This window comes from Passer domesticus, chromosome 6 (genome assembly GCF_036417665.1).
Source record: "Passer domesticus isolate bPasDom1 chromosome 6, bPasDom1.hap1, whole genome shotgun sequence".
In the NCBI taxonomy this organism is placed as follows: Eukaryota; Metazoa; Chordata; class Aves; order Passeriformes; family Passeridae; genus Passer; species Passer domesticus.
Genome location: NC_087479.1, coordinates 57,585,789 through 57,599,461, shown reverse-complemented (window position 1 = coordinate 57,599,461; position 13,673 = coordinate 57,585,789). Strand labels below are relative to the sequence as shown.

The 13,673-nt window shown below is 41.0% G+C and overlaps 2 long non-coding RNA genes across 2 annotated transcripts in view; one reads left to right on the top strand and one right to left on the bottom strand.

The window, feature by feature from the left end:
* Positions 1-1,319, bottom strand: part of LOC135303850 (uncharacterized) — a 57,394-nt gene extending 56,075 nt beyond the window's left edge. The window contains exon 1 of the long non-coding RNA XR_010365242.1: positions 483-1,319. This is a non-coding gene — a long non-coding RNA (uncharacterized LOC135303850). The remainder of the gene's footprint in view (positions 1-482) is intronic.
* On the top strand, positions 450-12,719 carry LOC135303851 (uncharacterized). The gene is made up of 4 exons (XR_010365243.1): positions 450-1,343; positions 5,281-5,410; positions 11,805-11,946; positions 12,608-12,719. It is a non-coding gene; the product is annotated as an uncharacterized LOC135303851 (long non-coding RNA).
* The last annotated feature ends 954 nt before the right edge of the window (positions 12,720-13,673 follow it).

The following is a 13,673-nucleotide window of genomic DNA, read 5'->3' as shown; positions in this document are numbered from 1 at the left end:
CAAAAGGCCAACTTTCACCCCCCCACAAAAAAGGAAGTAGAAGTAGGCTGTCTGCTGCCAAGCAATGAAATCACCCTATAATTATAATTTATTAACACAGAAATCTTGCTCTAAATTATAAGCTTCCCTGTTCCTTCTATTTAGAGTGGCTGTAGTTTGCCTCCTTTTTCCCCAGGTCAGTTCTTGCAGCAGCTTCCCAAAGGTGCCCTTCACAACCACATTCAGTTTGTTCACTAGAAACCCTAACTTTTGAATATATATACACACACACATATTCCCTTTGTAGGTCTTCTACCACCACAAACTTTTTCTGCTAGTCAGGCAAAAATATCTGGACAACAAAGGCAGAATGAGGTCAGTGATATACTTCCAACTTCTTAGCCACCACATTCTTTTTACTTAGACAATTCCTGGCTTTCAGCCTACAATTTACTGCAGACTATCAGCCTAGAGACCTAGGTGGTCTAATCTAGTCTACAGACCTGGATGACCGAGTCTAGTCGACAGACCGGGATGGCCTAGTCTAGCCTAGAGATCTAGATAGTCTAGTGTAGTCTAGAGTCCCAGATAGTCTAGTCTCGAGATTTAGATGGCCTAGTCTAGTCTACAGACCTAGATGTCCTAGTCTAGTCTAAAGACCTAGATAGTATAGTCTAGAGACTGAGATGGCCTAGTCTGGTCTAGAGACCTGGATGGCCTAGTCTACAGATGCAAATGGCCCAGTCTAGTCCATAGACCTAGATGTCCTAGGCTAGTCTAGAGACCTGGATGGTCTAGTGTGGCCTACACACCTGGATGGCCTAGCCTAGCCTACAGACCTAGATAGTCTAGTCTAGAAATTTAGATGGCCTAGCCTTTTCTAGAGACCTGGATGGCCTAGTCTAGTCCAGAGACCGAGGTGGTCTAATCTAGTGACCTTGATGGCCTAGTCTAGTCCAGAGACCCAGATGGTGTCTATCTGCTCACAAAACAGTGTAGATCTGACGTAACCTCCTCTTCTTTCAAATGAAGGAAACTTGTCAATCAGCTTTTCCATGATCCTGAAGTGACTCCTGATCACAGGGATCAATTATGTGGCTATAATATACATCAATACGTATAGGATGTATGTGTAATTGCAGACGGTTCCTAAACTGCAGCCCTGCCATGCAGACACAACCTCAGATATTGTCCAGTTTGTCACCAGGCTGATGAGGAAGACCCTGGAAGCAGGCTCCCAAATCACAGGCAGGAAGAGCTCCTGCAGGGTCAGGAAGGGACTGCTCCCATGTCCCGGCATACACACTGTGAGACTGCAGATGCACTTTTGTGAGCACTTCAAGGAAGAAAGTGGCCTTTTAAAGGTAAGCCTTTCTCACTTTTAATTACAATTCCCTTTGCTAAAAAGATGATACAAACATTTTCTTGTAAACCAAACAGAAGATATGGATCTTAATGGGTCCTTTTAGCCTCTCAGTGCAAGCCATATTTCTTAATATAAGAATACACACAAGCTCAAAGCACTGTATTTTAACCCTTTAACTGTCTTTAACTGACATTAAACACAAATAAATATTATTTCCTGACATCCACTACCAGTAGATTGTGCTGAAGTAAAGAACAATTGCAAAAGCAATTACTGTAATTCTTTTGCTCTCTCCAAAATCCACGAAATACAGAAGCAATATATATATATATATATATATATATGTAAGCAAACTTATTACGAATATTTTAACTGGCAAAGAACTGAAATATTTGAAACTGTCTGATGTTATCCTGAATTCTTGCCATAGGAAGGGTTTAGGTTGAAAGCAACATTAAAAACCATCTCGTTTCAACCCCCTGCCATGGGCAGGGGTGCCTTCCACTAGAGCAGGCTGCTCAGAGTCCCATGAAGCCTGGTTCTGAACACTCCCAGGGATCGGGCATTCCCAGATTTTCTGGGAAACCTGTTCCACTGTCTCACCACCCTCACAGTAGAGCATTTCTTCCTAATAGACAGTCTAAATTTACTGTCTTTTCAGTTTAAGCCATTTCCTCTTCTGTCACTACATACCCTGGTAAAAGATCTCCCTCCAGCTCTCTTGTAGCCCCTTTGGCTACTGAAAGGTGCTGAAAGGTGTCCCCAGAGACCTCTCCAGGGTGGAAAAGCCCTCTCAGTCTTGCCTTAACAGGAGAGGTGTCTGAGCACCCCGAGTACCTTTGTGGCCTCCTCGGGGCTTGCTCCAAGAGGTGCACACAAAATCCATTGCAAAAAGTCTACGGAATCTAGAGAAGGAGGAGCTTTCCCACAATGCCAGGGTTCTGAACCAATGCCACTCCCTAAAACTTGGAGTAAGGAGCACCTATGTGCTGTACCTAGAGCCCCCTGAACAAGGGCTCAGAACATATCATATTCAATGCACCTTCACACAGCTCTTCAATAGAGCAGAATTAAACCCTGCAACAAAATTTTTAGCATCCTGGCCTGGTGTTCTTCTCCTTCCTTTATAAGATAATTCTATTTTTATCTAGCCAGAAGCCAACTTTATTCTTAGTGAATTTTTTGGTGGAAAAGTAAACCAGGCCACTTTCCACATGTCAGTGTAGAAATACACCTGCATGGCAACAGTACATTTAAATGAGAAAGTGCTAAACAGTGTGTGGAAATTTCTGGCTAAATGAAGAATTTCTCTGTTTTCAACTGGAATAAACTCACAAGTCAGAACATTTAAAGCACCTACTATATAACTTTTGCTACAATAAGCATCAGCTCGGTTTCGAGTAAATTTTGGCTATATCAAGTCACAAGGTCACCAGAAACTCTCAACTCCCTGAGTTAGTAACTTCTTAAACCTGGTTTTACATCTTTTTGAGCTCCAATATGAAGCCCTCAGATTGAAAATGTAGTTTTCAAAAACCCCTGATTTGGCAGAAGATTGTTTAAACAGAATACCCTGTTTGCCACATAGCTGTCCTGGTTTTATTCTCAATAACATCCATCCACAGATCTCACTATTAGCATGATACATTTCACAAGTCAGACCACAGCTTTTAAACAATGCACAAATTGCTGATTTGTCAGAGTCCAATGCTGTCGTGGCCAGGTGTGCTTCTTTGGGGTGGGATAGAGTTAATTTTTTCATGCTAGCAGATATGGGGCTGTATTTTGGATTTGTGCTCCCAACAGTCCTCCTTCAGGTATTTCACGCATAAAGGTTATATTTATAGATCCTGTATTTTAATATAAAATTTGCTCATTTGAAGAAAGCTAGTGCTAGTTGGAATTTCTGTTTGAGCAGTGATAGAAAATACACTGAAATAACAACAGAGAGGTAAGTTGCACTCAGCAAAATACAGCAATAGCAGTTTCTGCTTAATCTATGCTATAGATAAAACTACAAAGTTGTGCAACAACCAAAATTCTAGCAAAGGAAGAGAAAGGGTAAATTAGAGTTTGATAAGTAAATGTAACTTCCCATTCTATAGCACAGGTATTCCCATCTGTAGGTAGAATTTATGTTTCTATGGCCTGTCCCAACACCACCCAACTGGGAAAACTCCCAGTGGGTCTGTGGTATCTCACCCCAAATGTACCACAAAAGTAGAACATCACAGCATGGTATGAACACAGAATTAAACATGTTTAAGACCTTAAGACCTCAAGACTTCATAATCTCTTCCCAACAAGAACAAAATGCCAATTTATCCACAACTATGCAGGTTTCAAGGAACATGCTAGAATCATTCCTTACCTGGTACACTCAATTTGAAAACTTTTCAATTCAAAATTTTGAAAACAATTCAAAATTCACCATGCCATTTTGATAACTATGAAATTGTCATAATCAATAAAATGATAGGCTTTGCTATAATTTTTCCCAGGATTTCCAGTTTAACACTTTTTCACAATTAACACCCAATTAACATCTGACACAGTGCAACAGATTTTGTTTTGTTACAGAAGGAAAGTAGGGTGTCTTTTATAGATTTTAGCAGCTCAAATACTTAAATTTTTATTTTTGTTTTCCCTCCCCAATCCCACCAGTTCATTTCATTGCATTTCACTTTTAGTGAAAATCATAATAGAGCATAAAAGCATAAAGCCTTTAGACACTGACCTTCCATAGTTTTAAGAAATGAAAGATGTCAAGGAAATTCTGATGCAGAAGCTCCAAACCTGCTGCCACTACTAGAAACCACCAGTTCATGTCATTACATTTCATTTTTAGTGGGATCACTATAGAGCATAAAAGCAAGAAGCCTTTAGACACTGATCTTGCAGGGCTTTCAGAAATGAAAGACCCTGAGGAAATTCTGATACAGAAGCTATAAACCTGCTGCCCCTCCTGGAAACCTGCAGGAGTCAGGCAGAAGTGAATTTGAAAGCGCACACTCGTGAGCCTTTAGGGGGAAACACCCATTAGGGGTGAACACATTCCATCCCCCTATAATTTATTCTGAAACAAGCAAGTTTGCAGTAAGGCACTATTAATGTGGCGCTGCCAACAGTCTCTTGGAGCTCCCTGTGCCAGGACACCTGGGAAGGGCCAGGTGATGATGGTTTGCCTGGAGCAGGAACTCTGCTGGTGCAGTGCCTGCAGCTCCTGGTGCCTCCTCCACGGAGCAGCTTCTCTGATGGATGACTCCTGCTCATCTCCCTGCTCTTCTACACCCGTTCCATTCTTCCTGTTCAGGCACACTCCTGATTTAGCTCTTTCAGGACATCAACTATTGTACTTTTCAACTGCCAGACTACAAAGAATGTGCTTCTCACTAAATTCATCATTAAAACCATAAGGGAAGGGAAGGGAAGGGAAGGGAAGGGAAGGGAAGGGAAGGGAAGGGAAGGGAAGGGAAGGGAAGGGAAGGGAAGGGAAGGGAAGGGAAGGGAAGGGAAGGGAAGGGAAGGGAAGGGAAGGGAAGGGAAGGGAAGGGAAGGGAAGGGAAGGGAAGGGAAGGGAAGGGAAGGGAAGGGAAGGGAAGGGAAGGGAAGGCTCTTTAAAATGATGCAATCTCCCAGTGATTAGGATAGTTAAATTTCCCACCTTTAAAAAATGCTCTGCCTTTAGAAACATAGATCTTAAGAACACAACTCTCTATTTACAGCTCCTTCTATATACATTTAATTAAGGGCACTCCAAGAAGTTGAAGCACAAAGGAAAGCAGTGACCTGACTGACATACAGAAAATAAAAAAATTCTGTCCCTAACCTTAGCTCTTCAACTACAGGCTTGCTGCTTACTCATTGCTAACAGGCTAGAAGTTTTCTCTTTCATAAATGGAATTCTTTGGAAACTTGGTCATGTTTTTTTCCAGGAACTCAGCATCACAGATCACATCCCCTTGTGTTATGCTGACTAACCACAAGAATTGTATGAACTGCTGTGAAAAGGTGACAAAAACTCTTCAAGTGCTGGGGCTTGAGACATTGAAGAACACGACTATGGTAAGCTAAATAACAAAGTGAGCCAAAAAAGTTATTCCAAAAGCTCCCAGTGCTAAGGGAGAAATAATATTTTAAGATGTGGAACTTTTTGAAACATATTTAAAGTGGAAAATCTTAAAATGATAAATAAAATTTACAATTTTGTAAAAGCTACTGGCAAGCATTTTTTTTTTAAATGGACTAAAGGAGCTTCAATAGCCTTTGGTATTTTCTCCCTAATAACTGTGTAAGTAATGACACAATTTTATTCAGTGTTTAGACTAAAATTGTCATTACTTAGAAGCTACTCAAATGAAGATACCTATGCTTTTGCTATGCTTAGGTATTGAAGGCTATTTAATTTCATTCAAATTGTATACTTTAAAGAAGACATTTTTTCTACATTGAAATATTAAGATGTACAGAACCTGTTAGCACTTCACTGATTTAATGACCAAGAATTTACATAAAAAAGAGGGATTCTTGGTCAGGAATATCTGTCTGATTCTTATCCTCCTACCTGAGGACTAGTTCCAAGCACTGTGGGAAGGTAAGGATGCTGTGCTGGGTGTGTATGAGATCCTTCTTTGTTTATTAGCTGTTAAATTTTCATTGCTGCCACAATTAACGCCCTGCTCCACAGTTACTCAACACCATTTAAAATTTTAATTAATGTTTAAATCCAGAACCCACCCGTGGCCACAACTCATACATAAAATCCACAAACATGCAATGCTGAACTTGCTATTTTTCAGATGTTTTGAACCACAAGGTACTGGAAACTCCTTGCCAGAGGATAAACTGCGCCTTTATCCAGTGTAGCTAGACTGCCTCAGCTTCCTCACTGGCTGCTTTGGACACCAAAGTCCTTTTTATGTCTTCACATCTAATTAAGAATCTAATTTTCTGTCAGAGAAATGCCTAACTAAATGCCAGGCACGAAACTATAGGTTCAAACTCCACCCAATAAAAATGAGCCTGAATAGAAAATAAATTAAATTTCTACTGAATAAGGAATTACACATCAACTATTGCAAAGTTTGTGGTGACCTTAAAGAGCACTTGGTATATTTTAATTACCTCTTGTACCTTGTGTGATAACAGTTCTGGTCACGGAGCTCACAAGCAGCTACTATATACAGTATTTTATGTAATGATTCTTAGTGTTCAGGGGTTCATGTAAACTCAAATGTTATTGACTGCAACTGAGATGACTGAAGTTGGTTCAAAAAAAATATGTTTCAGCATTTTGTGTTAAATTCAAAATTAAAGAAATATGATTTTTAAATTTCTTTTTCATCTGTTTGCAAGAATGTATCCAATACCAGAAGCTTTCACTTGGAAATTTTAAGTTACCAACATAAAAAGAAGACACTTATTTTAGAAAATAAAAGGTATCAACCAATATCCTACAACTATGTTTAGCCTTTTAAGCTTTAAGAAAGATGAAGCATCAACTGTACAAAGAAAAAACCCAAACCAATACTTGTTCAAAAAGCAAAATGTTAAGAGAACGAATAGCTAAGTTTGAAAAATGACATTTCCCAGCTATGTGGTTTTTCTAATATATATATACATATATACATGCATATACACACAATGTATACATATATACACACAGACACACAAAGATCAGGTCTATAGAGTCACACACAAAACTTACTCAGTAACCACAGTTATGCCCAACCTTGTTCTGATGTTCTTTGGCACCCTAAATATTGAATTCTTTCCTGAAGAGTGGCATGACTCCAAAAGTGGCAGATAAAGCCACAATACACTACTTTCTTGCAAAGGACTCATCCATCCTTGGTCCTTTTGTAGCACCTCCATGCAGCAACACAAGGAGAGCTCTCTCCACAGCTCCCTGTGGAAATCTCTGCCTTTTCCTCCCCACACTGAGGAGCAGCCCCATGCCCACAAACCTCTCACCAGCCCCTGCTCCCAAGCAGGATCTCATTTTCCCTGCAGTTTTCCCTGAGTTCAGAATTAATTAATTAGAATTAATTGGCATAGTGTCCCTCAGTAACACAGCCACAATCTGGAGACCATTTCTAATGTACAGAGTTACCAGAAATATTTACAGGTCTCATTACACAAACGCCAAGTACAAATTAAGAAAATCCACTGTGTGGCAAACAAATCCCAAGGAGAAAAGAAATGGATTCAACTTCAAGAATGGGAGCTGCTAAATCTTTGTTTCGGTCTGGAAGAATATCTGGCTGAAGGCCAAAATTTGGAAAGGATCTCCAGAATTCTCCCACAGAAGAACCAAGAGGAGCCAGTCTCAGAAACCTGCTTCAAACCTCAGTGAGGCAGAGCCTCAACTAACCCTTTACTGCAAGGCACAATTTCTACCCTTTAGCTGAAGTTCAATGATTGGTACGGCAGAGCTTTCATTTTAAATAGCCTTTTTAAGAAATCTCAGGGGTTTTTCTCCTTTTTTTTTTCCCCTTTCTAGTGGTGAACTACTACTAAACTAAATTGCAGCTTTGTTAGAAAATCACTTCTCCAGCAGCTCAGCATTACTTAGAGAAAATGTACACCATGCCCTGTGCTACAACCTAGTTTTGTAAAATCACACCCAAAGCAGCCTTTTCTCAGTGAGGAGTGTAATCAGTTACTTATCCCCATTTTGCTGTTGTTCCTTTGCAGTAAACCAGCACTGCGTGCAGACTGAGCGATTTCCCAGTTTCTGTCTTCCACTGGAGATTTCAACCAGGCACAAAAAAATCAATGGTGCCTCATAGAAAACATGTGTATGCTGGAGATCAGCACTGGGGTTTGCAGGCAGCTAAAACCTGCTGCAGCACAGAATGAGGGAGAACCACGTGCAAAATTAAAACATGTTTTTCTGCCCTCCTATTATAGTTAATTCATAGAAATTCTCTGCATAAAAACTGTTATTCTCACTGCCAAGATACAATTTTCTTCAAAGTACTGTTCACAATGCATAGAACTACCATTAAAATATTTATAATTTTTAAGTGAAAATACTTTCTATGAAGTTCTCCAAATATACACATACATAAACTTCCTCTTCGTAACAAGGCACCACAAAGAGAAAAAAAATTGTTTTGGAAAAAGGAATTTATAGTTTCGGATTTGCTTTTAATAAAGAATTTGAAGCCACTCTATTATTAACATTCTTTATCTGATTCTACAAATAAAAGTTCTTTTGTGTTAGCATATTTTGCCAGACTTTAGCATGTCAGAGCAGACAATTTGTGAATTAAGTTCTTGAAACAGATACTTTTCATGTCTAGGAATAGAACAAAATGAAGAACTGAAGTAGCCAACTGCAAAAGATCTGTCAACAATTCCTTTATAAAGGCCCATTCTCAGGAGGTTACAATTATCACAGCAGGACATTTTTTCAGGAAAATAATTTTGCCCTAGATGGCTTTCTGGCTTATAGTTTTGGGTTGGGTTTTTTATTCCTCTCTTTAAATGAGTAATGACAGTTCCCATATCTCTAAGAGGAAAATTACACATTATTTACCACTCACACTTCTCTCAACAACCTTAAAAGCACCTCAGACCATGTCTAGATTTCACTCATTTCAGCTTCTCTGACATTTGAACTGAAAACTTCACATTAACACACTTTCATAAAATGTAATAATAAAATTTAGAGGTAAACGCCAATACAATTCTTTGCTTTGAAGATTTATCTGTCTTTCAGATCATTAAAAAAAAAAAAGGTCTGGCTTTAGAGTAAAAGGCTACTTAAATGAACATTTTTCTTCCATATATGCAGGTACAATCCCACAATATGTCAAATAATACAAAACATCCACTGTTTGGAGAAGGAACATATGCTGATTCACCCTCTAGCCCAAAGGCTTAACTCAAAATTCTCTCAAGACAAAGGCAAATCATTTGTAAATTTGCATTCTAAATCACCAGGGAGAGCACGGCAAAGCTTTCCTGTCGCATGTTGCGAACGCTATTTTTACAGAATTCTGGAAAGGGCAGAAATAATAATCATTGATTTCAAGTTGCCTGCTATTTTTGGAAAGTGAAGCAAACAGAGCCATACGAACCACAGACTCACAGGCCATTCTGAGTTGGAAGGCACCCACAAGGATTACTGAGCTCAGCTCCTGGCCCTGCACGGGGCACTTGCTGAGCTCTGCCAGCCTTGGAGCTGTCCCCACGGCCCTGTGCCCAGCCACTCTCTGGCTGAACATTTCTTCCTAATATTCCACCTAAACCTCCCCTGACACAGGTCATTCCCTCGGGTCCTGCCACACAGAAGGGATATGCAACATCTTCCACTTTTCTGGAAGTTCATCTTTTGTTCATCATTTGGAGTTATCCTGTTACACGTCAGAGCTCTGTCACACATTCTTCAGGAAAAGCAGAGTTTTGAAGGAAGGGCACAGAACAAATGCTACAAGTACTTTTACTCAGCTGTGTTTTCCTTCACATTAGAAAGCCGAAAGGGCTCCAAACATTAATTGTTTGCATTGCTGAGCTATTGTACTTCCTTACAAACACAGCTCCTCAGACAGTGTGAGGCTGGAGCACATGACAGCTTTAAACAACTGCCATTTCTAGTATCTCAATTAAGTCAGTTTTTTTTTTTTCTGTACACAGCAAACAACTTAATCTTTTCCATACAAAATTCTCAAGGTCCTTTTAATATGCAACAGCCACGAAGCCATTTTTCCTTGCTGTTTTCTCCTGAATCCTAAGAGCCCTTGGCAGGAGCTCAAAGCCTCCATGGCTGCTGACGCCTCATGCACTGGCAGAGAAGGTGAAGGCTGAATCACTCCAACACTTAGGAATTGATTCGGAACAGCTTTTGCAGGTTTGGAAAAAGCTGCTCACTCTCCCAGCCACAGAAATGTTGTACTACACCCTTATGGGCTGGAAGAGATAGAAACACACAATTCGCTGTTGTGCTTCATTGTACATTCTATTCCCCCAGTCTTGGCAACAAAGAGAGGGCTGAGCTGCCTTTGTGGGAGGATGATCAGTGAATTGTGCACCTGGCATGCACGGGATTTTCTGTCCTCCATTGACTGCTCTGGGCACCAGGGATGAATGAACCAGGGGAAGACAGATTGTTCTAATACTTGGTTTCCCAGCAGATAAGCACTCTAAGCACTAAGCTGGGCCACTCCTTCCTGGCTTCATACCAACCTTCAGGTACCTTTAGAATTCTTGAAGCAGTTTATTTATATTCAAACCTCTTAAAATAAATACTGCCTCACTTTCAACTGTCTCAGAGCAACCACAACCCTCTCTGTCTGTAACAAAGCAGCACGTTCATTGTCTTGCTCTGGATACTTCACAAGGACCCTGCTTTAATCTTGAATTTCTTCCTCCTCCTCCCCAGAGCTGCTGCAGACTGGTCCCAGTCCCCTGCTGAGCCCTCTCCTGCACTGCTCATATCTTTAATCTTTCCCAGGGGCATTCCTAACATCCAGCACCTGGGACTCTGCAGCTTGGGAGCACAGCTCTACCTGATGCCTCCGGTTTCAGCTTTTCTATTTCTCACATTCTGTGCTGCTTTAGTGTGTGGGTCTGGGCTTCACATGAGGGCATGGTGAGCTCTGTGCACAGAGCAGGGAGACAAAACAATTCCTGCTCCAGCTGGGCACCAAGGACAAATGATCCCAATCTCAGCCCCAAGAGCACAAACCCCGTGGGCTGCAGAGAGAAAAACAAGCAGGATGGGACTGCAGGGGCTGCAGCTGGAACTGGACACTGAACTGCAATGTGCACATGGAGCAGAGCTGAGCCCAGGGAGAGACCCCGGCAGCGCTCGTGCATTTTGGGACCATTTGGGTTCATCTTGGGTGCAGCCCTGGCTGGGCTCTGGTGCTGCCCAAGGTGCATCCATGGAGGAGATCCTTGGAATGAATCCCTGCTTTATTCTGTAGCTCTGTCCAGCCTCCCCAAGCATCATGCCCACCCCAGGGGCTCCTGCTCACAGCCCTGACAGAAACCAGCAGCTGAGGATGCTTCCCATTCCCCTTGGCAAAATCCACCAGCTCTATCTGGAGATTAAGAAACAAAAACCTCTGGGGATTCATGAACAACTTGGAACACTAAAAAAAGGGCTGTGGCCCTATAGAAGACAAACTTGGCAAGCAAACAGAATTTATAACTGCGTGTTCTCAGGTTATAGAAGAAATGGTATTTAAGTCATGGTAGCTACTGCAGGAAGCTGGTTGGTAGACATTACTTTCTTTGGTTATATTACTATATATGATAATGATATTGAGATATAGTAATGATGTAATTTATGATATATTATGAATTTATAATTTATTTATAGTAATGATAACTTCTTAATTAGAGATGGACTGTTTAATTTAAATGCTGCTATTTGCTCCTCATGGTTTAGAACTGGCCAGCTAAGTGTCTTTGATAAGCCTTTATATGTTTTTAATATCCTTAACAGACTATAAGTGGTAAAAGAAGACTTAAAAACCAGGCTTATCTGCATATGAATTTAGCTGCCCAATGAGGAACATGAACAAAATCCACTTTTGAAGAAAACCCTGCACTGTTCAGACTGTGAGGAGAGAGATGCTGTTCCTAAGGTGAGAATACTCATCCACTCTCTTTGTAAAGCACATCATCCCCTATTAACACCTCCACGAAAGGGCTGGCACAAATCTGCTTTATAACTGGAACCACAGCAAGATGTTGTGGAGGGTGGTGACACCGAACTGTAACAGAGGTTGACTCACTACCCAGAATGGTCTGAAATGATCCTCATTTTCCTCTCACATTACCTACCTTGTCTGTGAAAACCATATCAAAACATGCTTAGCAAAATGACGCTTCAGCATACACCTGCTGAATTGTACTATCACTCTGTCTATGATGATGGTAAATAACGCTTTCTAGGAAGAATTGTTATGTAATGACTCACATGGAGTTGCTAATGATAGGGAAGTCAGAGTGCAGTCAATTCTCCTGTCACAATTGAATTCTTTCAATTAATTAGCCTTGCATTTAGCAGTAAGTCTTGCATTTAGCCTTCCTTCTGGTTTGGAGTGGAGTTTTTAAAATAAAAAATTCAAATAAGACACCATTTTTCAGGACCTAATTTTGAACATCATCTTACAAACAGGTCCTGGTACAACATTTCCCTCCAGAACATGGGAGAAATCTAGTTGACAAGAATGTTTCCTTGCCATCTAGCACAACAAACAAGGGAGAAATTCACTCACACTCTTTTATTATGTACTTTTTCAGGTGCTCCTAACATGCAACAGAGCAAAACTAAATTTGTGAAGTTTGTCAAGGATCCAAGTAACAGCAATACCTTTAACTTGTTTTGTTCATCATGTCTCAGTCACCCAGTAGCTATTAATGAATTTTTATATTTCTTCAATATTCATAAGCTCTATAGATGCTTACAATAAAAAGAAAAAAAAAAGAACTTGCTGCCACTGTGCTTTCTTCTCTAGCTGCCTTTGAGATTATGGCTGCATTGCTGAACAACTCATTACCTGCCAGATATTTCCTCTGTATCCACATAAAAAAAAAAGGATAGAGAGAAATATATAAAAATAAATCATGCTTACCCCCCAAATTATTATCTAATTGATTTCACTGCATTCCATGGATGTCTTTGTATCCAGCATGCCCTGCACGGCATTAATAAAACCATAGAGTTGATTTATGGCACAAGGTACAAGAAGAGGTCAAGTGTCTGCTGGGCAGCTCTGTCTGAGCCACAGCACAATATCTGTCCCCTTGGTGTGTCCCAGCTCCCTGAGTTCCCCAGGATGCCCCAGTAGCTCTCCCCAAGGTGCTGGAGAAATGGGAATGGGAGCTCCTGTGTCAGCCTGGCTTCCCCTGCAACCAGCAGCGGAGGCTGACAAGGGGACACCAGGCACCTTTATCCTCAAATAACCCTTTAGGGGTCAGGGATGGGGTGTGCACACACACACAGCACTGTCTGACAGGCACTGAGACCCCCAGCTCCTCCTGTGCCTGGGTGCAGACAGGGAGCTGGCACTGCTGGGAATGGAGCTGGGGAGTGCCTTTCCCAGCAGGGACCTTGGATCCCCCCAGGTGACATCCCTTGCCTACTGGGGTACAGGGGCTGTGCATGATGCTGGAGTCAAAACAATTTTGAGAGCCTTATTTTGAACAAGTACAGCACGGAAAGTGAGCTTTCCTTGAAGTCTTCCCTTTTTCTCCTGGCAATCAAAGGCCTTCTCTTGCATTTCACTCAATTACCTGTTCCTTGCTGTCCATAAATTATGTTTTGGAAGTCTAAATTATGATAACACACACCTTTGCCTTAAGATCT